The sequence below is a fragment of the Ranitomeya variabilis genome, chromosome 4, assembly GCF_051348905.1.
Source record: "Ranitomeya variabilis isolate aRanVar5 chromosome 4, aRanVar5.hap1, whole genome shotgun sequence".
Taxonomy (NCBI): domain Eukaryota; kingdom Metazoa; phylum Chordata; class Amphibia; order Anura; family Dendrobatidae; genus Ranitomeya; species Ranitomeya variabilis.
The window spans coordinates 725,303,822-725,329,276 of NC_135235.1; the positions used below are offsets into that span (position 1 = coordinate 725,303,822).

Sequence of the window (25,455 nt, forward strand, 5' to 3'; positions counted from 1 at the left end):
CATGGCTCTGCGTTGTAAACTTCTGTGAAGCACTTGGGGGTTCAAAGTGCTCACCACATATCTAGATAAGTTTCTTGGGGGGTCTAGTTTCCAAAATGGGGTCACTTGTGGGGGGTTTCTACTGTTTAGGCACATCAGGGGCTCTGCAAAAGGAATGTGACGCACGCAGACCACTCCATCAAAGCCTGCATTTCAAAACGTCACTACCTCCCTTCCCAGCCCCGACTTGTGCCCAAACAGTGGTTTACCCCCACATATAGGGTATCAGCGTACTCAGGAGAAACTGGACAACAACTTTTGGGGTCCAATTTCTCCTGTTACCCTTGGGAAAATTGTGGGCTAAAAAATCATTTTTGAGAAAAGAAAAATTATTTTTTATTTTCATGGCTCTGCGTTATAATCTTCTGTGAAGCACTTGGGGGTTCAAAGTGCTCACCACACATCTAGATTAGTTCCATGGGAGGTCTAGTTTCCAAAATGGGGTCACTTGTGGGGGAGCTCCAATGTTTAGGCACACAGGGGCTCTCCAAACGCGACATGGTGTCCGCTAATGATTGGAGCTAATCTTCCATTTAAAAAGTCAAATGGCGCTCCTTCCCTTCCGAGCCCAGCCGTGCGCCCAAACAGTGGTTTACCCCCACATATGAGGTATCAGCGTACTCAGGACAAATTGGACAACAACGTCCGTGGTCCAGTTTCTCCTTTTACCCTTGGGAAAATAAAAAAATTGTTGCTAAAAGATCATTTTTGTGACTAAAAAGTTAAATGTTCATTTTTTACTTCCATGTTGCTTCTGCTGCTGTGAAACACCTGAAGGGTTAATAAACTTCTTGAATGTGGTTTTGAGCACCATGAGGGGTGCAGTTTTTAGAATGGTGTCACTTTTGGGTATTTTCAGCCATATAGAACCCTCAAAATGACTTCAAATGTGAGGTGGTCCCTAAAAAAAATGGTTTTGTAAATTTTGTTGTAAAAATGAGAAATCACTGGTCAAATTTTAACCCTTATAACTTCCTAGCAAAAAAAAAATTTGTTTCCAAAATTGTGCTGATGCAAAGTAGACATGTGGGAAACGTTATTTATTAACTATTTTGTGTCACATAACTCTCTGGTTTAGCAGAATAAAAATTAAAAATGTGAAAATTGCGAAATTTTCACCAAATTTCAGTTTTTTTCACAAATAAACTCAGAAATTATCGACCTAAATTTACCACAACATGAAGCCCAATATGTCACGAAAAAACAATCTCAGAATCGCTAGGATCCGTTGAAGCGTTCCTGAGTTATTACCTCATAAAGGGACACTGGTCAGAATTGCAAAAAATGGCAAGGTCATTAAGGCCAAAATAGGCTGGGTCATGAAGTGGTTAAAATGGAGCCAGCTGAAGGGAAGTTCAAAAACAAATCTAAAAAAAACAGACAGACCTCCCTGGGAGCTCTCTCAAAATCATATGAGGACTTCCCAAACCTATTAAGTCCTATTAAATCTAGGTCTCCACTAAAAGGAGATGAATCAAAACCTTCCCATCCAAAACAATCATATATCCCGACATATAATAAGACAATAAAAGAAGGGGTTGGTCCAAAAAAAACAACAACTAAAACAAATCCCAGCTCACTTTCTTTCAAAAGTGACACTAAAGGAGACACCAAACCACTGACGCCATCTGTGATACCTACAGAGGAAATGGACACCTCTAAATCGTATAAAAGAAAGGGTCTTAGTGACCAAGAGAATAAAGCTTAAGGTACCTTCACACTGAACGATATCGCTAGCGATCTGTGACGTTGCAGCGTCCTGGCTAGCGACATCGTTGAGTTTGACACGCAGCAGCGATCAGGATCCTGCTGTGGCATCGTTGGTCGGAGCAGAAAGTCCAGAACGTTATTTAGTCGCTGGACTCCCGCAGACATCACTGAATCGGTGTGTGCGACGCCGATTCAGCGATGTCTTCACTGGTAACCAGGGTAAACATCGGGTTACTAAGTGCAGGGCCGCGCTTAGAAACCCGATGTTTACCCTGGTTACCAGTGTAAATGTAAAAAAAACCATGGTTACCAGTGTAAATGTAAAAAAAAAAAAAAAAAACACTACATACTTACATTCCAGTGTCTGTCCCCCGGCGCTGTGCTTTCCTGCACGGCCAGCGCCGGCCAGCCGTAAAGCAGAGCACAGCGGTGACGTCACCGCTGTGTTTTCCGGCTGGCGCTCACAGTCAGTGCAGGGAAGTACAGCTCCGGGGGACAGACACCGGAATGTAAGTATGTAGTGTTTGGTTTTTTTTACATTAGCACTGGTAACCAGGGTAAACATCGGGTTACTAAGCGCGGCCCTGCGCTTAGTAACCTGATGTTTACCCTGGTTACCCGGGGACCGGCATCGTTGGTCGGTGGAGAGCTGTCTGTGTGACAGCTCTCCAGCGACCACACAACGACGAAACAGCGACGCTGCAGCGATCGGCATCTGTTGTGAACTATACTTTTTGGCTCCCTCTTGTGGTCACTAGCGGTATGGCACTTGGATTTTCTTTCCCCAGGTTGGTAGTCACCTGGTTCGTTAGACCCTGGGTGTTCCTATTTAAACTTCCTGGATTCTTAGTCCATTGCCTGGCATCAATGTAATCAGTCCTTGTCTGGTTGCTCCTGTCTACTGGTCCTGACTTTTGCAAGATAAGCTAAGTCCTGCTTTCTTATTTTTGTTCATTTGCATTGTTCTGTTGTTTGTCCAGCTTGTTCATAATGTGGTTCCTGATTTTGCTGGAAGCTCTAAGGGGGCTGATATTCTCCCCCCACACCGTTAGTCGGTGCAGGGGTACTTGGATATTCAGCGTGGATATTTTTGTAGGATTTTTCGCTGACCGCATAAGTCCGCTTTCTATATTTCTGCTATTATATAGTGGGCCTCTCTTTGCTGAATCTAGTTCATACTTACGTTTGTCCTTTCTTCTTACCTCACCGTTATTATTTGTTGGGGGCATGTATTTACTTTGGGGTACCTTTCTCTTGAGGCAAGTGAGGTCTGATTTTCTCTGAAAGGGTTAGTTAGTTCTCCGGCTGGCGCGAGACGTCTAGAACCAACGTAGGTACGTTCCCCGGCTGCTATTAGTTGTGGGCTAGGATCAGGTATGCGGTCAGCTCAGTTACCACCTCCCTATGAGCTGGTTTTTTATGTTTGCAGACTTTGCTGAAAACCCTGAGATCCTCTACCATTGGGATCATAACAGGCATCGTTGTCTAGATCGCTGCAGCGTCGCTAAATGTGACGGTACCTTAACCAGTCTACAAATGAGTCAGATAGCCTTTCAGACGGTTACTCACCTAACAAAGACTTTAATAAAATTGAACAAGTTATGAAATTTCCTCTACACTTATTAGCTTTAATAATTAACCTCCCTCTGACCGAATCATGGAACAAATCTGGCATTAGGAGAATTGGTAATATTCACAATGGGATTAAATTCCTTACATTCAGCGAGATAAAATCTAAATACAACTTACCCTCTTCTGAACTGGTCCTTTTTACTATGCTAAAGGACAGTATACAAAAACCCCTGACCGTAAAGCCTTGAATCTTGAAATCCTTTCTTCACTGCTGTGCAACCTAAATAATAAAAACATTTGGAGCCGAAGTAACCTATATAGTTACAGTGCCTTGCGAACGTATTCAGCCCCCTGGAACTTTTCAACCTTTTCCCACATATCATGCTTCAAACATGAAGATACCAAATGTAAATTTTTGGTGAAGAATCAACAATAAGTGGAACACAATTGTGAAGTTGAACAAAATGTATTGGTTATTTTAAATTTTTGTGGAAATTCAAAAACTGAAAAGTGGGGCGTGCAATATTATTCAGCCCCTTTACTTTCAGTGCAGCAAACTCACTCCAGAAGTTCATTGTGGATCTCTGAATGATCCAATGTTGTCCTAAATGCCTAATGATGATAAATGTAATCCACCTGTGTGTAATCAAGTCTCCGTATAAATGCACCTGCTCTGTGATAGTCTCAGGGTTCTGTTTGAAGCACAGAGAGCATCATGAAGACCAAGGAACACACCAGGCAGATCCGTGATACTGTTGTGGAGAAGTTTAAATCCGGATTTGGATACAAAATGATTTCCTAATCTTTAAAAATCCCAAGGAGCACTGTGCAAGCCATCATATTGAAATGGAAGGAGCATCATACCACTGCAAATCTACCAAGACCCAGCCGTCCCTCTAAACTTTCATCTCAAACAAGGAGAAGACTAATCAGAGATGTAGCCAAGAGGCCCATGATCACTCTGTAAGAACTGCAGAGATCTACAGCTGAGTTGGGACAGTCTGTCCATAGGACAACAATCAGTCGTACACTGCACAAATCTGGCCTTTATGGAAGAGTGGCAAGAAGAAAGCCATTTCTCAAAGATAACCATAAAAAGTGTTGTTTAAAGTTTGCAACAAGCCACCTGGGAGACACACCAAACATGTGGAAGAAGGTGCTCCGGTCAGATGAAACCAAAATTGAACTTTTTGGCAACAATGCCAAATGATATGTTTGGCATAAAGGCAACACAGGTCATCACCCTGAACACACCATCCCCACTGTCAAACATGGTGGTGGCAGCATCATGGTTTGGGCCTGCTTTTCTTCAGCAGGGACAGGGAAGATAGTTAAAATTGATGGGAAGATGAATGGAGCCAAATACAGGACCATTCTTGAAGAAAACCTGTTAAAAGTCTGCAAAAGACCTGAGACTGGAACGGAGATTTGTCTTCCAACAAGACAATGATCCCAAACATAAAGCAAAATCTACAATAGAATGGTTCACAAATAAACATATCCAGGTGTTAGAATGGCCAAATAAAAATTCAGACCTCAATCCAATCGAAAATCTGTGGAAAGAGCTGAAAACTGCTGTTCACAAACGATCTCCATCGAACCTCACTGAGCTCGAGCTGTTTACCAAGGAAGAATGGGCAAGAATTTCAGTCTCTAGATGTACAAAACTGATAGAGACATACCCCAAGTGACTTGCAGCTGTAAGGTGGTGCAACAAAGTATTAAGTTAAAGGGGCCGAATAATATTGCACGCCCCACTTTCAGTTTTTGAATTTCCACAAAAATTTAAAATAACCAATAAATTTCGTTCAACTTCACAATTGTGTTCCACTTGTTGTTGATTCTTCACCAAAAATTTGCATTTGGTATCTTTATGTTTGACGCATGGTATGTGAGAAAAGGTCGAAATGTTCCAGGGGGCCGAATACTTTTGGAAGGCACTGTACTTTATCAAGGACAACGTTAGCGCTAAAAATGTATACTGTATATGAAGAGGTGGAAGTCCGACCTTGGTACAGACTTGGGAACTGAACAATGGGACAGCGCTACAAAAAACACATGCCAGTCAAACATATCAATGGTGTTCCATGAGTCCTACTTTAAAATAAGGACAAGATGGTATCTAACGCCCATCAGATTGTCACATATAAACCAGGAACACTCTCCCTTATGTTGGAGAGACAGCGGACAACAGGGTAATCTCTTTTACTTATTTTGGGGTTGTCAGATAATAAAAAATCTCTGGTTCCAGGTATCGCGCCATATTAACTCCTTTTCTGAAATGTTGTGATCACCCCTCAAAGGGCGCTTCTTTCCCTTGACATGGAGCAATTTGACCCCTCGGTTAGATATGTCATCATACAGATCCTCCTAGTTGTCAAAAATGCATTGGCATTCTGGTGGAAAAAACCCGAAACACCCAAATTCTCAGATATTTTGGATAAAATTCACCAACATAGCGCTCTGGAATGGAGATTTGTGGCTAACAATAGCAGTGTTTATAAATATTCTAAGAAATGGAAGATCTGGAACAGCAAATTTAACCCCTCCATGACCCAGCCTATTTTTTTTTATTAATTATTAATTAATTTTATTAATAATTATTATTATTTATTAATTAATTATTAATTAATTAACTATTAATTCTGACCAGTGTCCCTTTATGAGGTAATAACTCATAAACGGATCCTAGCGGTTCTGAGATTGTTTTTTCGTGACATATTGGGCTTCATGTTAGTGGTATATTTAGGTCGATAATTTTTGCGTTTATTTCTGAAAAAAATGCAAATTTGGCTAAAATTTAGAAAATTTTGCAATTTTCAAATTTTGAATTTTTATTCTGTTAAACAAGAGAGTTATGTGACACAAAATAGTTAATAAATAACATTACCCACATGTCTACTTTACGTCAGCACTCTTTAGGAAACAAAATTTTTTTCTGCTAGGAAGTTATAAGGGTTAAAATTTGACCAGCAATTTTTCATTTTTACAATGAAATTTACAAAACCATTTTTTTAGGGACCACCTCACATTTGAAGTCAGTTTGAGGGGTCTATATGGCTGAAAATACCCAAAAGAGACACCATTCCAAAAACTGCACCCCTCAAGGTACTCAAAACCACATTCAAGAAGTTTATTAACCCTTCAGGTGCTTCACAGCAGCAGAAGCAACATGGAAGGAAAAAATGAACATTTAACTTTTTAGTCACAAAAACGATCTTTTAGCAACAATTTTTTTATTTTCCCAAGGGTAAAAAGGGAAACTGGACCCCAAAGTTATTGTACAATTTGTCCTGAGTACGCTGATACCCCATATGTGGGGGGGGAACTACTGTTTGGGCGCACGACAGGGCTCGGAAGGGAAGGAGCGCCATTTGACTTTTTCAATGAAAAATTGGCTCCAATCTTTAGCGGACACCATGTCGCGTTTGGAGAGCCCCTGTGTGCCTAAACATTGGAGCTCCCCCACAGCTGACCCCATTTTGGAAACTAGACCCCCCAAGGAGCTCATCTAGATGCATAGTGAGCACTTTGAACCCCCAGGTGCTTCACAAATTGATCTGTAAAAATGAAAAAGTACTTTTCTTTCAGAAAAAATGTCTTTTATCCTCAATTTTTTCATTTTCACATGGGCAACGGACAAAATGGATCCTAAAATTTGTTGAGCAATTTCTCCTGAGTACACCAATACCTCATATGTTGTCACAATCCACTGTTTGTGCACACGGCAAGACTCGGAAGGGAAGGAGCGCCATTTTACTTTTGAATGAAAAATTAGCTCCAATCGCTAGCGGACACAATGTCGCGTTTGGAAAGCCCCTGTGTGCCTAAACATTGGAGCTCCTCCACATGTGACCCCATTTTAGAAATTAGACTCCCCAAGGAACTTATCTAGATGCATAGTGAGCACTTTGAATCCCCAGGTGCTTCACAAATTGATCCGTAAAAATGAAAAAGTACTTTTTGTTCACAAAAAAATTCTTTTAGCCTCAATTTGTTCATTTCCACATGGGCAACAGGATAAAATGGATCCTAAAATTTATTGGGCAATTTCTCCTGAGTACACTGATACCTCACATGTGGGGGTAAACCACTGTTTAGGCACACTGCAGGGCCCGGAAGGGAAGGAGCGCAATTTGACTTTTTCAATGAAAAATTAGCTCCAATCGTTAGCGGACACCATGTCGCGTTTGGAGAGCCCCTGTGTGCCTAAACATTACTAGACCTCCCAAGGAACTAATCTAGATGTGCGGTGACCACTTTAAACCCCCAAGTGTTTCAAAGAAGTTTATAACGCAGAGCTGTGAAAATAAAAAATCATTTTTCTTTCCTCAAAAATTATTTTTTTGCCCTCAATTTTTTATTTTCACAAGAGTAACAGGAGAAATTGGACCCCAAAAGTTGTTGTCCAGTTTGTCCTGAGTACACTGATACCCCATATGTGGGGGTAAACCACTGCTTGGGCACACGTCGAGGCTCGGAAGCGAAGTAGTGACTTTTGATGGAATGGTCCGCGGGCGTCACGCTGCGTTTGCAGAGCCCCTGATGTGCCTAAACAGTAGAAACCCCCCACAATTGACCCTCTTTTGGAAACTAGACCCCCCAACGAACTTATCTAGATATGTGGTGAGCACTTTGAACCCCCAAGTGCTTCACAGAAGTTTACAAAGCAGAGCCGTTGAAATAAAAAAATCATTTTTCTTTCCTCAAAAATGATGTTTAGCAAGCAATTTTTTATTTTCACAAGGGTAACAGGAAAAATTGGACCCCAAAATTTGTTGCCCAGTTTGTCCTGAGTACACTGATACCCCATATGTGGGGGTAAACCACTGTTTGGGCACGCGTTGGGGCTCGGAAGGGAAGTAGTGACTTTTGAAATGCAGACTTTGATGGAATGGTCTGCGGGCATCATGTTGCGTTGATAATCGTTGCCCAGTTTGTCCTGAGTATGCTGTTACCCCATATGTGGGGGTAAACCACTGATTGGGTGCACGTCGGGGCTCGGAAGGGAGGGAGCACCATTTGACTTTTTGAACACGAGATTGGCTGGAATCAATGGTGGCGCCATGTTGCGTTTGGAGACCCCTGATGTGCCTAAAAAGAGGAAGCCCCTCAATTCTAACTCCAACACTCACCCCTACACACCCCTAACCCTAATCCCAACTCTAGCCATGACCCTAGTCACAACCCTAACCCCAACACACCCATAACCCTAATCCCAACTCTAACCCTGACCCTAATCCCAACCCTAACCCTAATCCCAACCCTAACCACAACCCTAACCCCAACACACCCCTAACCATAACCCTAACCACAGGCCTAATCTTAATCCTATTTAAAATCCTAGCCCTAATTCCAACCCTAACTTTAAGGCTATGTGCCCACGTTGCGGATTCGCGTGAGATTTTTCTGCACCATTTTTTAAAAATCCGCAGGTAAAGGGCACTGCATTTTACCTGCGGATTTACCATGGATTTCCAGTGTTTTTTTGTGGGGATTTCAGCTGCGGATTCCTATTGAAGAACAGGTGTAAAACGCTGCGGAATCCGCACAAAGAATTGACATGCTGCGGAAAATACAACACAGCATTTCCACGCGGTATATTCCGCACCATGGGCACAGCGGATTTGGTTATCCATAGGTTTACATGGTACTGTAAACCTGATGGAAAACTGCTACGAATCCGCAGTGGCCAATCCGCTGCGGATCCGCAGCCAAATCCGCACCGTGTGCACATAGCCTAATTCTAACCCTAACCCTAGTTCTAACCCTAACCCTAATGCTAACCCTAGCCCTAACCCTAACCCTAGAGCAGAAAAAAAAATATTTTCTTTATTTTATTATTGTCCCTACCTATGGGGGTGATAAAGGGGGGGTTCATTTACTATTTTTTTTTATTTTGATCACTGTGATAAGTTTTATCACAGTGATCAAAATGTACCTGTGACGAATCTGCCGGCCGGCCGATTCAGCGGGTACACTGCGCATGCGGCCGCCATTTTGGAAGATGGCGGCGCCCATGGAACAGACGGACGGACTTCGGGAGGCTCTGTAGGTATGAGGGGGGGATCGGAGCACCGGGGGGGGGGGGGGGGGGTGGATCGGAGCACGGGGGGAGCGGGCAGGAGGACGGGGGAGCGGACAGGTGGACGGAGGGGACTACAGGACAGAACGGAGGACTGGGGAGGCGATCGGTGGCGGTGGGGGGGCACATCAGGGTTTCCAGCCATGGCCGATGATATTGCAGCATGGGCCATGGCTGGATTGTAATATTTCACCACTTTTTATAGGTGAAATATTACGAATTTCTCTGATTAGCTGTTGCACTTTCAACAGCCAATCAGAGCGATCGTAGCCACGAGGGGGTGAAGCCACCCCCCCCTGGGCTGAAGTACCACTCCCCCTGTCCCTGCAGAACTGCAGGGACGCGATCCCTCCATGACGCCACATAGGCGTCACAGGTCAGATTGGCACCGACTTTCATGACGCCTACGTGGCGTCACAGGTCGGGAAGGGGTTAAGGTTTAAAATTGCCATTTTGTGCCTCTTTCCTCGGAATTGTATACATTTAAGTATGACATAAACATACAACATTCTTCAAATTGCAAATCAGTATTTGTTTGTTAGAGACTGTTATTAGGGTTCTCTAATTTTATTGATCCCTTCCTCTGTCCACTGTTAACCCTTCCCTTCCCCTCCCTCATTTCCCTAATCCCGGTTTTTAATACAAAAACCTAATAAAAATATTTTAAAAAGAAAAATGAAAATATGGGACTAGTGTATGCAATATTACTGTGCAAAAAGGGAAATAATAAAAGTGCAGATGTGCTGCTAAGTGCTAAACTGATAATTATCCCAACTGTACAAGATGTTTTTTGCTGTTATTGTGAACAGTTAAGCAAATTAAAGATTAAATGACGTCTAAAAGGCCTAAAGTTATAGATGACACATGTCCTTTGTATTTTAGGTATATATATATATATAAGCAAATTTCCCAGCTTTGTAAAAACCCGGCCTCCTCTAACCTTGTGCAGCCATGGGTTCTAAGCAGCTGCCGAGCTCTCTGACAATGGTGGAGGCCACGAAGCAGGAGAAGGATAGAAGAAGATAACAAAGCGTTCTCAAGTTGCCCTTTCCTCAGTCCTAAATGTTATTAAGAAATAGCAGTTACCAGGAAGACAAAGCAATATATTTCTAATATTAATGCGCCAGTAATGGGGAATCTCCACATACCTTCACCTGCAGAGCCGCACTCCACATGGTAAATGCTAGAGTGTATGGGCTCCTTCCAGGTGTGACGTCATTTCCGGGGGCGTGTCCTATCGGGAGGGGGCGTGTTCTCCGAGGCGGCAGAGGACAGCAGCCTGACAGCTTGTGGACGCCATGGAGGTCAGTGGTTTCAGGGTGAAAAATGCTACTTGCCGATCGCTATTCGCTATTGGGGGGAGGCCCTGTGGTGGTCGATCTACTTGTCTGTGTGGGGAGTGATCCGTGGTGGGATTTTGGGGGCTCCGCTGCTGCTGGCTATTGTGGGGGACCCCTGTGGTGGGATTTTGGGGGGCTCCGCTGCTGCTGGCTATTGTGGGGGACCCCTGCGGTGGGATTTTGGGGGGCTCCGCTGCTGCTGGCTATTGTGGGGGACCGCTGTGGTAGGATTTTGGGGGGCTCCGCTGCTGCTGGCTATTGTGGGGATCCCTGCGGTGGGATTTTGGGGGGGTTCTGCTGCTGGCTATTGTGGGGGACCGCTGTGGTGGGATTTGGGGGGGCTCCGCTGCTGCTTGCTATTGTGGGGGACCCCTGTGGTGGGATTTTGGGGGGCTCCGCTGCTGCTGGCTATTGTGGGGGATCCCTGCGGTGGGATTTTGGGGGGCTCCGCTGCTGCTTGCTATTGTGGGGGACCCCTGTGGTGGGATTTTGGGGGGCTCCGCTGCTGCTGGCTATTGTGGGGGACCCCTGCGGTGGGATTTTGGGGGGCTCCGCTGCTGCTGGCTATTGTGGGGGACCGCTGTGGTAGGATTTTGGGGGGCTCCGCTGCTGCTGGCTATTGTGGGGATCCCTGCGGTGGGATTTTGGGGGGGTTCTGCTGCTGGCTATTGTGGGGGACCGCTGTGGTGGGGTTTTGGTGGGCTCCGCTGCTGCTTGCTATTGTGGGGGATCCCTGCGGTGGGATTTTGGGGGCTCCGCTGCTGCTGGCTATTGTGGGGGACCCCTGCGGTGGGATTTTGGGGGGCTCGGCTGCTGCTGGCTATTGTGGGGGACCCCTGTGGTGGGATTTGGGGGGGCTCCGCTACTGCTGGCTATTGTGGGGGACCCCTGCGGTGGGATTTTGGGAGGCTCCGCTGCTGCTGGCTATTGTGGGGGACCCCTGCGGTGGGATTTTGGGGGGCTCGGCTGCTGCTGGCTATTGTGGGGGATCCCTGCGGTGGGATTTTGGGAGGGCTCCGCTGCTGCTGGCTATTGTGGGGGACCCCTGTGGTGGGATTTTGGGGGGCTCGGCTGCTGCTGGCTATTGTGGGGGACCCCTGCGGTGGGATTTTGGTGGGCTCCGCTGCTGCTTGCTATTGTGGGGGATCCCTGCGGTGGGATTTTGGGTGGCTCCGCTGCTGCTGGCTATTGTGGGGGACCCCTGCGGTGGGATTTTGGGGGGCTCGGCTGCTGCTGGCTATTGTGGGGGACCCCTGTGGTGGGATTTGGGGGGGCTCCGCTACTGCTGGCTATTGTGGGGGACCCCTGCGGTGGGATTTTGGGAGGCTCCGCTGCTGCTGGCTATTGTGGGGGACCCCTGCGGTGGGATTTTGGGGGGCTCGGCTGCTGCTGGCTATTGTGGGGGATCCCTGCGCTGGGATTTTGGGGGGCTCGGCTGCTGCTGGCTATTGTGGGGGACCCCTGTGGTGGGATTTTGGGAGGCTCCGCTGCTGCTGGCTATTGTGGGGGACCCCTGTGGTGGGATTTGGGGGGGCTCCGCTACTGCTGGCTATTGTGGGGGATCCCTGCGGTGGGATTTTGGGGGGCTCGGCTGCTGCTGGCTATTGTGGGGGACCCCTGTGGTGGGATTTTGGGAGGCTCCGCTGCTGCTGGCTATTGTGGGGGACCCCTGTGGTGGGATTTTGGTGGGCTCCGCTGCTGCTGGCTATTGTGGGGGACCCCTGCGGTGGGATTTTGGGGGGCTCTGCTGCTGCTGGCTATTGTGGGGGACCCCTGCGGTGGGATTATGGGAGGCTCCGCTGCTGCTGGCTATTGTGGGGGACCCCTGTGGTGGGAATTTGGGGGGACCTGCTGCTGCTGGCTATTGTGGGATTTTGTGGGGGGGGACTGCTGCTGGCTGTTGTGGTGGACTTCTGTGGTAGGCGACCTGCTTGTGTGAGGGGGGCTGCAGGCTATTGGGGGACCCCTGACCTGCTTGTGGGAGGCGACCTGCTGCATGCTATTGGGGGTGACCCATTTTAGTGGGGGGTGACCTGCTTGTGGAGGGGGGGGCCTGCTGCTGGCAATTGGGGGGACCCCTGTGGTGGGATTTAGGGGTGACCTGCTGCTTATGGGGTGACTTGTTTGGGGTGGGAGACCTGCTGCTGGCTATTGGGGTGACCCCTGTGGTGTGATTTGGGGGCGACCTGCGTGCGGGGGACCCCTTTTAGTGAGGGTGACCTGCTTATGGTTGGGTTTGGGGAGGCGACCTGCTTGTTGCGGGACCCCTTTTAGTGGGGGCGACCTGCTTGTGGAGGGTTGACCTGCTGATGGCTATTGATGGGCCCCTGTGGTGGGGTTTGGGGGTGACCTGCTGGCTATTAAGGGGGACCCCTGTGGTGGGGTTTGGAGGTGATGTGCTGCTTACGGGGTGGACCCCTTTTAGTGGGGGCGACCTGCTGCTGGCTATTGGGGAGACCCTGGTGGTGGGGTTTGAGGGCGACATGGTTTTGGGAGGGCGTGACCTGCTGTCTATTGGGGGGGACCCTTGTGGTGGATGTGGGGGGAGACCTGCTGCAAGCTATTGGGGGACCCCTGTGGTGGGATGTGGGGGTGATTTGCTTGTGGTGGGATGTGGGGAGGCGACCTGCATGTGAGGGGTGACCTGCTGCAAGTAATTTGGGGGACCCCTGTGGTGAGATTTGAGGGTGACCTGCTTGTGGGGAGGCGACCTGCTTGTCGTTGAATGTGGGGAGGCGACCTGCTTGTCGTTGAATGTGGGGAGGCGACCTGCTTGTCGTTGAATGTGGGGAGGCGACCTGCTTGTCGTTGAATGTGGGGAGGCGACCTGCTTGTCGTTGAATGTGGGGAGGCGACCTGCTTGTCGTTGAATGTGGGGAGGCGACCTGCTTGTCGTTGAATGTGGGGAGGCGACCTGCTTGTCGTTGAATGTGGGGAGGCGACCTGCTTGTCGTTGAATGTGGAGAGGCGACCTGCTTGTCGTTGAATGTGGGGAGGCGACCTGCTTGTCGTGGAATGTGGGGAGGCGACCTGCTTGTCGTGGAATGTGGGGAGGCGACCTGCTTGTCGTGGAATGTGGGGAGGCGACCTGCTTGTCGTGGAATGTGGGGAGGCGACCTGCTTGTCGTGGAATGTGGGGAGGCGACCTGCTTGTCGTGGAATGTGGGGAGGCGACCTGCTTGTCGTGGAATGTGGGGAGGCGACCTGCTTGTCGTGGAATGTGGGGAGGCGACCTGCTTGTCGTGGAATGTGGGGAGGCGACCTGCTTGTCGTGGAATGTGGGGAGGCGACCTGCTGCTGGCTATTGGGGGGATCCCGTGGTGGGATTTGGGGACGACCTGCTGCTTACAGATGGAACCCTTTTATTGGGGGGTGACCTGCTGCTTACGGGGGGATCCCTTTTATTGGGGGGCGACCTTATGGGTTGGGTTTGGGGGGGCTGAAGAGGGTTTAAGCTGGGTGGGGGGTGGACATCGAAGGGGGTGTGTGCTGGGTGGGGGGGTCCACGTCCGATGGGTGTTGGACGTCCGATGGGGGTTTGTGGGGGTTGGACGTCCGAAGGGGGTGTGTGCTGGGTGGGGGGTCCACGTCCGATGGGGGTTTGTGCTGGGTGGGGGGGGTCCACGTCTGATGGGGGTTTGTGCGGGGTGGGGGGTCTGCATCTGGGGGTTTCTGCTGGGTGGGGGGTTCCGCGTCCGGTGGGGGTTGTACGTCCGATGGGGGTTTGTGGGAGTTGGACGTCCGATGGGGGTTTGTGGGGGTTGGACGTCCGATGAGAGTTTAAGCTGGGGTGGCGTTCGATTGGAGGGGGTGTCTGATGGGATTTATGGTTGGGGCAGGGGGCGTCATATTTGAGGGGAGGGAATGTCTGGTGGGCTTTGGATTTATCCTGTGGGGTCCGCTGGTTAATGTGAGGTGGATGTTTCTGACTGGGGGAGCGAGGTTATGCTGTGTGGCCCACTGGTTAATGTGAGGTGGAGGTTTCTGACTGGGGGAGCAAGGTTATGCTGTGTGGCCATCTGGTTGATGTGGGGGGGGGTGCTAATGCTTCATTGGGGTACACAAAAAAAATATGAGTGTATGCTGCTTATGCTATGCAAAAAAAAAAATTAGGTATTTCCCTGTAGAGGAGGCCACACCACCAACTGGCGCGAAGCTAATCCTTTTTAGCTTAATGTCAGTAGGAGGCAGACATGGGTCTGGACCACCCAGCCCAGTTTCTGACTTAGGTTTTGGGGTTTTTTTTATTAACGATTTTCCTTTTTCTTTTTTTTTTTATTTTCAGATACGGCTTTTGAGGGCGACAGTGGAATTGTCACTACCGTATCATCTGTGGTCTACGAGGCAAGGCCCTAACACATCAAGAGTGTTTGTGGTTCCCCAGAGGACGGTCCATGCCACGAATCCCCCTACCCTCTGGCCCCCCAGAGCCAGATAGAGTAGGGAGGGAAGACGAATCCGTTATGTGCCAGCCGCCGAAAGGTCTGCGTCCAGGTTATTCCATGCCCATCTTCATCATCGGTCTGTGAAGAATGATGTGTGATCTTCAGGACACATATATCCTACCAGGCAGTGAGGGGCTACTTTAAAAAAAAAAATGGAAAGGACAGGACAAGTATGTCCTAGTTTGACCCTGAGCAATATGGACGTCTCCTGGGGAAACCTTCCTATTCATGCAGCCTCCATGTTTTCCAGAGGCTCCTGTGACCCTGCTCTTAAAATATCCAGGCTTCGGTCTAGGCCTTCTCTGGTGGCCGGTCCACACCGCCAGTGCCCTGAACAATCATGCACGCCAACTTTCTAGTGTGTCCTACTCTGCACCTATCATTTGAAGAGTACTTCGCTTCTGCAACAGAGGACTAAAGTCTGCCTCCCAAGAGATCTGCTGTTCAATTTTGGTTGTTTTGGAAATGTTCTGTCCAAAAAACCGTCGGGACAACTCTCCGACCCGCCAGGAAAAGACGAGACCTTCCTTTAGTCCAGCCCCCTCCTGGCATCCATGAACCCACCAGCACTGGTCTGCTAGGCCTGGATCTAGCAGACTCTCTTCGACATGATGGGGCTTTCCCACCTTGGATCTTTCTCAGGGTCGGCTGCCGTGTCCTTCACAATTCAAGGCCGGTATTATGATCTCTGGTCTGGGACACCGAAACCTCAGACATCGGAGGCAGGCCTGGGGGGAACAGAGCCACATACCAAACCGACAGTCCGGCCCGCATGCATCAACAGCATACTACAGTTTTACAATACTGTAGAAATGCATAAAATGAAACAAGCAAAGGCATAAAGTTATTCAATGCAAAAAAAGCAGTTTTATAAAATTAGAAATGTTTCTATATCTAATGGTAAAATGATATTTATCCAGTATTTCTATAAGTAAAAGTCTGAGATTTCTGTGGGAAATGGTCATTTGTTCCTCTTAAACCAGTTCTGAATGTAAATAAAACATTGCTCTGATGAAGTCTCCACATTGTATTTTCGCCTTTCATTTCATGCGTAGGGCAGGACAAGCCCATGATGTATCTGTGTAACACATGCAAGGTGCTATAATAACAGCCTTAGGCTGGTTTCACACCAGCGTTCGGCAGGGCTGCGGATGGCAGCCTTCTTCCTCCGTTAAGGCTACTTTCACACTAACGTCGCTTGCTGTACGTCTCAATGCGTCATTTTGGAGAAAAAACGCATCCTGCAAAGTTGCCTGCATGATGCGTTTTTTCTCCATAGACTTTCATTAGCAACACATTGGGACGGATTGCCACACGTCGCATCCGTCATGCGACAGATACGTCGTGTTTTGGCGGACCGTCGGCACAAAAAAAGTTCCATGTAACTTTTTTTGTGCGTCGAGTCCACCATTTTAGACCGCGCATGCATGGCCGAAACTCCATCCCCTCCTCCCCGGAACTCACAATGGGCCACGGATGAGTTGTAAAACTGCCTCCGCTGCCCACGTTGTGCTACATAAAACACACTGTCCGTCGGGCCGACGGTTTGCGACGGCCCGTACCGACTGACTAGTGTGAAAGTAGCCTAAGCCCCGCTCACTGCCACAACTCTTCATTCAGTTCCGCCTACGTCTGCATGCGTCTTGCATACCCTATCTTTAATATTGGGTACGCAGGCCAAGCGGATGCCTCAGCATGCGTTGTTTTAACGCTGCGCCGACTGCAATATAATGCAACATATTGCGTTCGACGCAGTTCAGCGCATCTTCAAAATGAGGCATGCCTGCGTACCCAATGTTAGATAGGGGACGCATGCAGACTTAGGCGGAGCTGAAGGAAGAGGCGCAGCAGTGGGCGGGGCTTAATGGAGTAAGAATGCTGCCGAACGCTGGTGTGAAACCTGCCTGAGACAGGTAAGCCACCTTTGAAACAGTGTTCACATGTACAAGCTCTTAGCCCCTTTGTGGCGGGGCCAATTTTTAAAAATCTGACTAGTGTCACTTTATATAGTAATAACTCTGGAATGCTTCAACATCCCATTGATTTTGAGATTAATTTTTTTTTCGTGTCATATTAGACTTTATGATAATGGTAAATTTGAGTTGATATGTTTTGCTTTATTTTGTAAAAAATCAGAAAGTTTACAAATTTAAAAAAATATAAATTTTTAATGATTTTCCCTTTAAGGCCGGAGTCACACTAGAGAGGAATACGGACGAGTGTTATGCGAGAAAAAAATCGCATAGCACTCGAACCAATGTTAATCTCCCATCACTTTTTTTTCACGGCCGTATATGTGCGAGTGGAATTGCAGTATGCTGTGATTTGCACCGTATATCAGCCGAGACTCGCCAATGAAAGTCTATTTGTGCAAGAAAAACTCGCACCACACGGGCCATCAGTGTAACTTGCGAGAAATACGCAACGGTGTCCTTTGAAAGGCCGACAATTCAGGTGCAGTGTACAGTAAAATCACACTGACAGGTTACAATAGAATAGAGATATACACACAGTATAGGAGTATATAAAATCTAAAGAGATACACTACAGACCAAAAGTTTGGACACACCTTCTCATTTAAAGATTTTTCTGTATTTTCATGACTATGAAAATTGTACATTCACACTGAAGGCATCAAAACTATGAATTAACACATGTGGAATTATATACTTAACAAAAAAGTGTGAAACAACTGAAATTATGTCTTATATTCTAGGTTCTTCAAAGTAGCCACCTTTTTCTTTGATGACTGCTTTGCGCATTCTTGGCATTCTCTTGATGAGCTGCAAGAGGTAGTCACTGGGTATGATTTTCACTTCACAGGTGTGCCCTGTCAGGTTTAATAAGTGGGATTTCTTGCCTTATAATAATAATAATAATATAATTTGTATTATGGCAGGAAAAAAGCAGCTAAGTAAAGAAAAACGAGTGGCCATCATTACTTTAAGAAATGAAGGTAGGTCAGTCCGAAAAATTGGGAAAACTTTGAAAGTGTCCCCAAGTGCAGTGGCAAAAACCACCAAGCGCTACTAAGAAACTGGCTCACATGAGGACCGCCCCAGGAAAGGAATACCAAGAGTCACCTCTGCTTCTGAGGGTAAGTTTATCCGAGTCACCAGCCTCAGAAATCGCAGGTTAACGGCAGCTCAGATTAGAGACCAGGTCAATGCCACACAGAGTTCTAGCAGCAGACACATCTCTACAACAACTGTTAGGGCTTGTTTCCATTTGCGAGAAACACATCCGTATCTCGCATGTGGAAACCAAGCTGTGGCGCCGGCACTTTGGAGCAGAGTGTGCAGCTCCATGTGTTCCTATGCGGCCGCACGCTCTGCTCTGGAGTGCTGGTGTTACAGCTTGGTTTCCACATGCGAGATACGGACATGTTTCTCGCAAATAGAAACAAGCCCTTAAGAGGAGACTTTGTGCAGCAGGCCTTCATGGTAATATAGCTGCTAGGAAACCACTGCTAAGGACAGGCAACAAGCAGAAGAGACTCGTTTGGGCTAAATAACGCAAGGAATGGACATTAGACCAGTGGAAACCTGTGCTTTGGTCAGATGAGTCCAAATTTGAGATCTTTGGTTCCAACCACCGTGTCTTTGTACACAGAATAGGTGAACGGATGGACTCTAAATGCCTGGTTTCCGCCATGAAGCATGGAGGAGGAGGTGTGATGGTGTGGGGGGCTTTGCTGGTGACACTGTTGGGGATTTATTCAAAATTGAAGGCATACTGAACCAGCATGGCTATCACAGCATCTTGCAGCGACATGCTATACCATCCGGTTTGCTTTTAGTTGGACCAACATTTATTTTTCAACAGGACAATGACCCCAAACACACCTCCAGGCTGTGTAAGGGCTATTTGACCAAGAAGGAGAGTGATGGGGTGCTACGCCAGATGACCTGGCCTCCACAGTCACCAGACCTGAACCCAATCGAGATGGTTTGGGGTGAGCTGGACTGCAGAGTGAAGGCAAAAAGGGCCAACAAGTGCTAAGCATCTCTGGGAACTCCTTCAAGATTGTTGGAAGACCATTCCCAGTGACTACCTCTTGAAGCTCATCAAGAGACTGCCAAGAGTGTGCAAAGCAGTCATCAAAGCAAAAGGTGGCTACTTTGAAAAACCTAGAATATAAGACATATTTTCAGTTGCCTTACACTTTTATTAAGTATATAATTCCACATAGTTTTGATGCCTTCAGTGTGAATGTACAGTTTTCATAGTCATGAAAATACAGAAAAATCTTTAAATGAGGTGTGTCTAAACATTTGGTCTGTACTGTCTGTGTGTATGTATGTGTGTGTGTGTGTGTGTATATATATATATTATAATATATCACACGGACAGCGGAATAGCTGATAGTTAATTTGTCGGCTTCTGTTAAATCATTTCAGAGGCTGACAGGATAGGAGACATGGTTTACATACAGTAAACCATTGCAGAACAGTTAGACTTATATAGGTCAGTGACTAATATGGTTAGTAGTGTGTGTGTGTGTGTGTGTGTGTGTGTGTGTAAAATTTGTGGCCTGTATGTATTTAATAATGTTTTCACTGAAAAAATTGGCGTGGGCTCCCGCACAATATTCTGTGCCACAGAGGGAAAGCCAGTGACTGAGGACAGATATTATATCCTAGAGAGGGACCATGGTTATTGCCACCCCAGAAAAGGTGCATCTGTAAGATGCGCCAATTCTGGCACTCAGCCTCTGTCTTCTCACTGCCCTGTAGCGGTGGCATATGGGGTAATAAGGGGTTAATGTCACCTTTGTATTGTAAGGTGACATTAGGCCAGCTTAGTAATGGAGAGATGTCTGATAGATGCCTCTCCATTACTAACCTGTGGGCTTGATGTTACTTGACAATAAAAAGGTGACATCAACCGCACAATTATGAACCCCTCTGCTACAGGGCAAGTGGGAAGAGCGAGGCTAAGTGCCAGAATTGGCGCATCTATAAGATGCGCCATTTCTGCGACGGCTGAGAGCTGATGGTTTTTAGCCTGTGGGGCTGCCAATATCCATGGCCTCTTCACAGGCTATAAATATCAGCCTACAGCTGTCTGCCTAGCATTTGCTGGTTGGATTTTATGTCAATATTTTGTGTCCCCCTGTAAAATAGCCAGTAAAGGCTAAGCAAACAGCTGTGAGCTGATATTAATAGCCTGGGAACCTTTATGGTTATTGGCTCCTTTCCAGAATAGTAACCATCAGCTGTCAGCATTCCCACTGCTGGTTATGAAAATTATGCGGGAGCCCATGCAGGTTTTATTTTTTGAAAAATAAACATATTGCATTTCACGCAGGTTTCTTAGTTTTTTTTTACAGCATATGTAGGTTAATTATGTTAATGCTCCTACATGGGTGTGTGTGTGTCTTTAGTTAATATTAATGAGGGTATCTCGTGAAGAGTTTGAATAAGGAAATGCATCAAATTCCTTTATTTATTTATTTTAATATATATCTTTATTTAACGCTCACGATTTACAGAAACGCATCAAATCCGCATAAAAAAGTACAGAATTTCCACTGCGTTTTCTGCTAAGAGACGCACTAACCATGCAGACATTTCCTCAAGCAAATCTGCAACGTGCGCACATAGCCTTAACCATTATGCGTCCATATTCATTAATGAGCAGAACCACGTGACTGCTGAACACAGGAAGAGCTGCCCGGAGACCATCGGACATGCAGGGACCGCGCCAGGAGCAGGTGAGTATGTGACAGCCGCCGCTTCCCCGCCGACAATGACTCGAGTATAAGCCGAGAGGGTCTCTTTCTGTCCCAAAAAAATGTCGGCTTATACGCGAGTATATACGGTACAGCACTCTAGAAGGGTGTGTATAAGGGCATGTAGGTGCTGGTGGTACTATATATGGGGAAAACCTGGTGACAGGTTCCCTTTAAGAAACCTATGGAACTAGGTTAAAATTAGCATTTTTTTGGATGGTGAAAAACTTGTAATTTAAATATTGATGGTGGCTGAACTGCAGGTGGTCTGTGTCGCTTCATAAGTTTAAGGCCGGGGTCACACTAGCGTAGAATACGGATGAGCGCTATGTGAGAAAGCATCGCATGGCACTCGGACCAGTGTTAATCTACGGGGCAGATCACATCTGTGATTATTTTTTCATGCCAAATCAGCATACGAGAACAATCGCAGCATATATACCTGACAGGGGCCCATACAGTCTATATCTACAATAATATATACCTGACAGGGGCCCATACAGTCTGATATCATCACTAATATATATACCTGACAGGGGCCCATACAGTCTGATATCATCACTAATATATATACCTGACAGGAGCCCATACATTCTGATATTATCAGTAATATATACCTGACAGGAGCCCATACATTCTGATATCACTAATATATACCTGACAGGAGCCCATACATTCTGATATCATCAGTTATACCTGACCGGAGCCCATACATTCTGATATCATCACTAATATATACCTGACAGGGGCCCATACATTCTGATATCATCAGTAATATATACCTGACAGGAGCCCATACATTCTGATATCATCACTAATATATACCTGACAGGGGCCCATACATTCTGATATTATCAGTAATATATACCTGACAGGAGCCCATACATTCTGATATCATTACTAATATATACCTGACAGGAGCCCGTACATTCTGATATCATCACTAATATACACCTGACAGGAGCCCATACATTCTGATATCACTAATATATACCTGACAGGGGCCCATACATTCTGATATCATCACTAATATATACCTGACAGGGGCCCGTACATTCTGATATCATCACTAATATATACCTGACTGGGACCCATACATTCTGATATCATCAGTAATATATACCTGACAGGGGCCCATACATTCTGATACCATCAGTAATATATACCTGACAGGAGCCCATACATTCTGATATCATCACTAATATATACCTGACAGGAGCCCATACATTCTGATATCATCACTAATATACACCTGACAGGAGCCCATACATTCTGATATCATCAGTAATATATACCTGACAGGAGGCCATACATTCTGATATCATCACTAATATATACCTGACAGGAGCCCATACATTCTGATATCATCAGTAATATATACCTGACAGGAGCCCATACATTCTGATATCATCAGTAATATATCTGACAGGGGCCCATACATTCTGATATCATCACTAATATATACCTGACAGGAGCCCGTACATTCTGATATCATCACTAATATATACCTGACAGGGGCCCATACATTCTGATACATCACTAATATATATACCTGACAGGGGCCCATACATTCTGATATCATCACTAATATATACCTGACTGGGGCCCATACATTCTGATATCATCACTAATATATACCTGACAGGAGCCCATACATTCTGATATCACTAATATACACCTGACAGGAGCCCATACATTCTGATATCATCACTAATATATACCTGACAGGAGCCCATACATTCTGATACCATCACTAATATATACCTGACAGGAGCCCTTACATTCTGATACCATCACTAATATATACCTGACAGGAGCCCTTACATTCTGATATCATCACTAATATACACCTGACAGGGGCCCATGCATTCTGATATCATCACTAATATATATACCTGACAGGAGCCCATACATTCTGATATCACTAATATATACCTGACAGGAGCCCATACATTCTGATATCATCAGTTATACCTGACCGGAGCCCATACATTCTGATATCATCACTAATATATACCTGACAGGGGCCCATACATTCTGATATCATCACTAATATATACCTGACTGGGGCCCATACATTCTGATATCATCAGTAATATATACCTGACAGGGGCCCATACATTCTGATACCATCAGTAATATATACCTGACAGGAGCCCATACATTCTGATATCATCACTAATATATACCTGACAGGAGCCCATACATTCTGATATCAAAACTAATATATACCTGACAGGAGCCCATACATTCTGATATCATCACTAATATATACCTGACAGGAGGCCATACATTCTGATATCATCACTAATATATACCTGACAGGAGCCCATACATTCTGATATCATCAGTAATATATACCTGACAGGAGCCCATACATTCTGATATCATCAGTAATATATCTGACAGGGGCCCATACATTCTGATATCATCACTAATATATACCTGACAGGAGCCCATACATTCTGATATCATCACTAATATATACCTGACAGGGGCCCGTACATTCTGATATCATCAGTAATATATACCTGACAGGGGCCCATACATTCTGATATCATCACTAATATATACCTGACAGGGGCCCATACATTCTGATATCATCACTAATATATACCTGACAGGGGTCCATACATTCTGATATCATCACTAATATATACCTGACAGGAGCCCATACATTCTGATATCATCAGTAATATATACCTGACAGGAGCCCATACATTCTGATATCATCACTAATATATACCTGACAGGGGCCCATACATTCTGATATCATCAGTAATATATACCTGACAGGAGCCCATAAATTCTGATACCATCACTAATATATACCTGACAGGGGCCCATACATTCTGATATCATCAGTAATATATACCTGACAGGGGCTCATACATTCTGATATCACTAATATATACCTGACAGGAGCCCATACATTCTGATATCATCACTAATATATACCTGACAGGGGCCCATACAGTCTATATCTACAATAATATATACCTGACAGGAGCCCGTACATTCTGATATCATCAGTAATACAGTATATACCTGACAGGGGCCCATACATTCTGATATCATCACTAATATATACCTCACAGAGGCCCATACATTCTGATACCATCACTAATATATACCTGACAGGGGCTCATACATTCTGATATCATCAGTAATATATACCTGACAGGAGCCCATACATTCTGATATCATCACTACTGTAATATATACCTCACAGAGGCCCATACATTCTGATATTATCACTAATATATACCTCACAGAGGCCCATACATTCTGATACCATCACTAATATATACCTGACAGGAGCCCATACATTCTGATACCATCACTAATATATACCTGACAGGGGCCCATACATTCTGATATCATCCCTAATATATACCTGACAGGAGCCCATACATTCTGATATCATCAGTAATATATACCTGACAGGGGCCCATACATTCTGATATGATCACTAATATATACCTGACAGGAGCCCATACATTCTGATATCATCAGTAATATATACCTGACAGGAGCCCGTACAGTCTGTATCTACAATAATATATACCTGACAGGAGCCTGTACAGTCTGTATCTACAATAATATATACCTGACAGGAGTCCATACAGTCTATATATACCTGACAGGAGCCCATACAGTCTATATCTACAATAATATATACCTGACAGGAGCCCGTACAGTCTGTATCTACAATAATATATACCTGACAGGAGCCCGTACAGTCTATATCTACAATAATATATGCCTGACAGGAGCCCGTACAGTCTATATCTACAATAATATATACCTGACAGGAGCCCGTACAGTCTGTATCTACAATAATATATACCTGACAGGAGCCCGTACAGTCTGTATCTACAATAATATATATCTGACAGGAGCCCGTACAGTCTGTATCTACAATAATATATACCAGGAAGGAGCCCATACACTCTAGCATCTTCAGTTGTGAGCCGGCTAGAGTGTATGGGCTGCAGTCAGGACCTGGAAGGAGCCCATACACTCTAGGCTCAACCCACACCACATATATGGCTGCTCTGTGCGCACAGGACCTGTGATGAGGTCACAGGAGGGGAGGAGTCAGGGGTCACATGATCAGGGGCCTGAGTGTGTGCAGGACTCTGCTGTGCTGGTTGTCATGGTGCTGGATGAGGGGAAGTTTATGTGTGGGGTCAGGAGGGGTTTACAGTGTGGATGTAGCTGAGCTGTGTGTGTACGAGGTGTACGGAGCGGAGCCGTGTGTATGTAGGGGACAGGGACCTGGTGAGCTGTGCAGACGGGTGGAACCATTGTTGCCGGGAGTCGGGGTTCCGGGGGACGGATTTGAGGGGTGCATGGGAAGCCAGGCTCATGTGACAGGAGGCAGAGTGACGCAGGGAGAGGAGAGGATAAAAAGCAAAACGCGCGAAAGCAGGGGCAGAGAAGCGCGGGAAATCTCTGAGGAGAGGAAACTACAGCGCAGTTGCTGTGAGTGTGCAGGCCGCAGTGAGACTTGCTGGAAGCAGGGGG

The 25,455-nt window shown here is 46.1% G+C and overlaps 1 protein-coding gene across 1 annotated transcript in view; it reads right to left on the reverse strand.

The window, feature by feature from the left end:
• LOC143766641 (gastrula zinc finger protein XlCGF66.1-like) overlaps positions 1–10,611 on the reverse strand; it is a 31,642-nt gene extending 21,031 nt beyond the window's left edge. Inside the window, exons 1-2 of the mRNA XM_077254452.1 lie at positions 10,555–10,611; positions 10,347–10,464 (exon numbers count right to left, since the gene is read on the reverse strand). The gene's annotated coding sequence lies outside the window, so the exon portion shown is untranslated. The remainder of the gene's footprint in view (positions 1–10,346; positions 10,465–10,554) is intronic.
• Between the last annotated feature and the right edge of the window lie 14,844 nt (positions 10,612–25,455).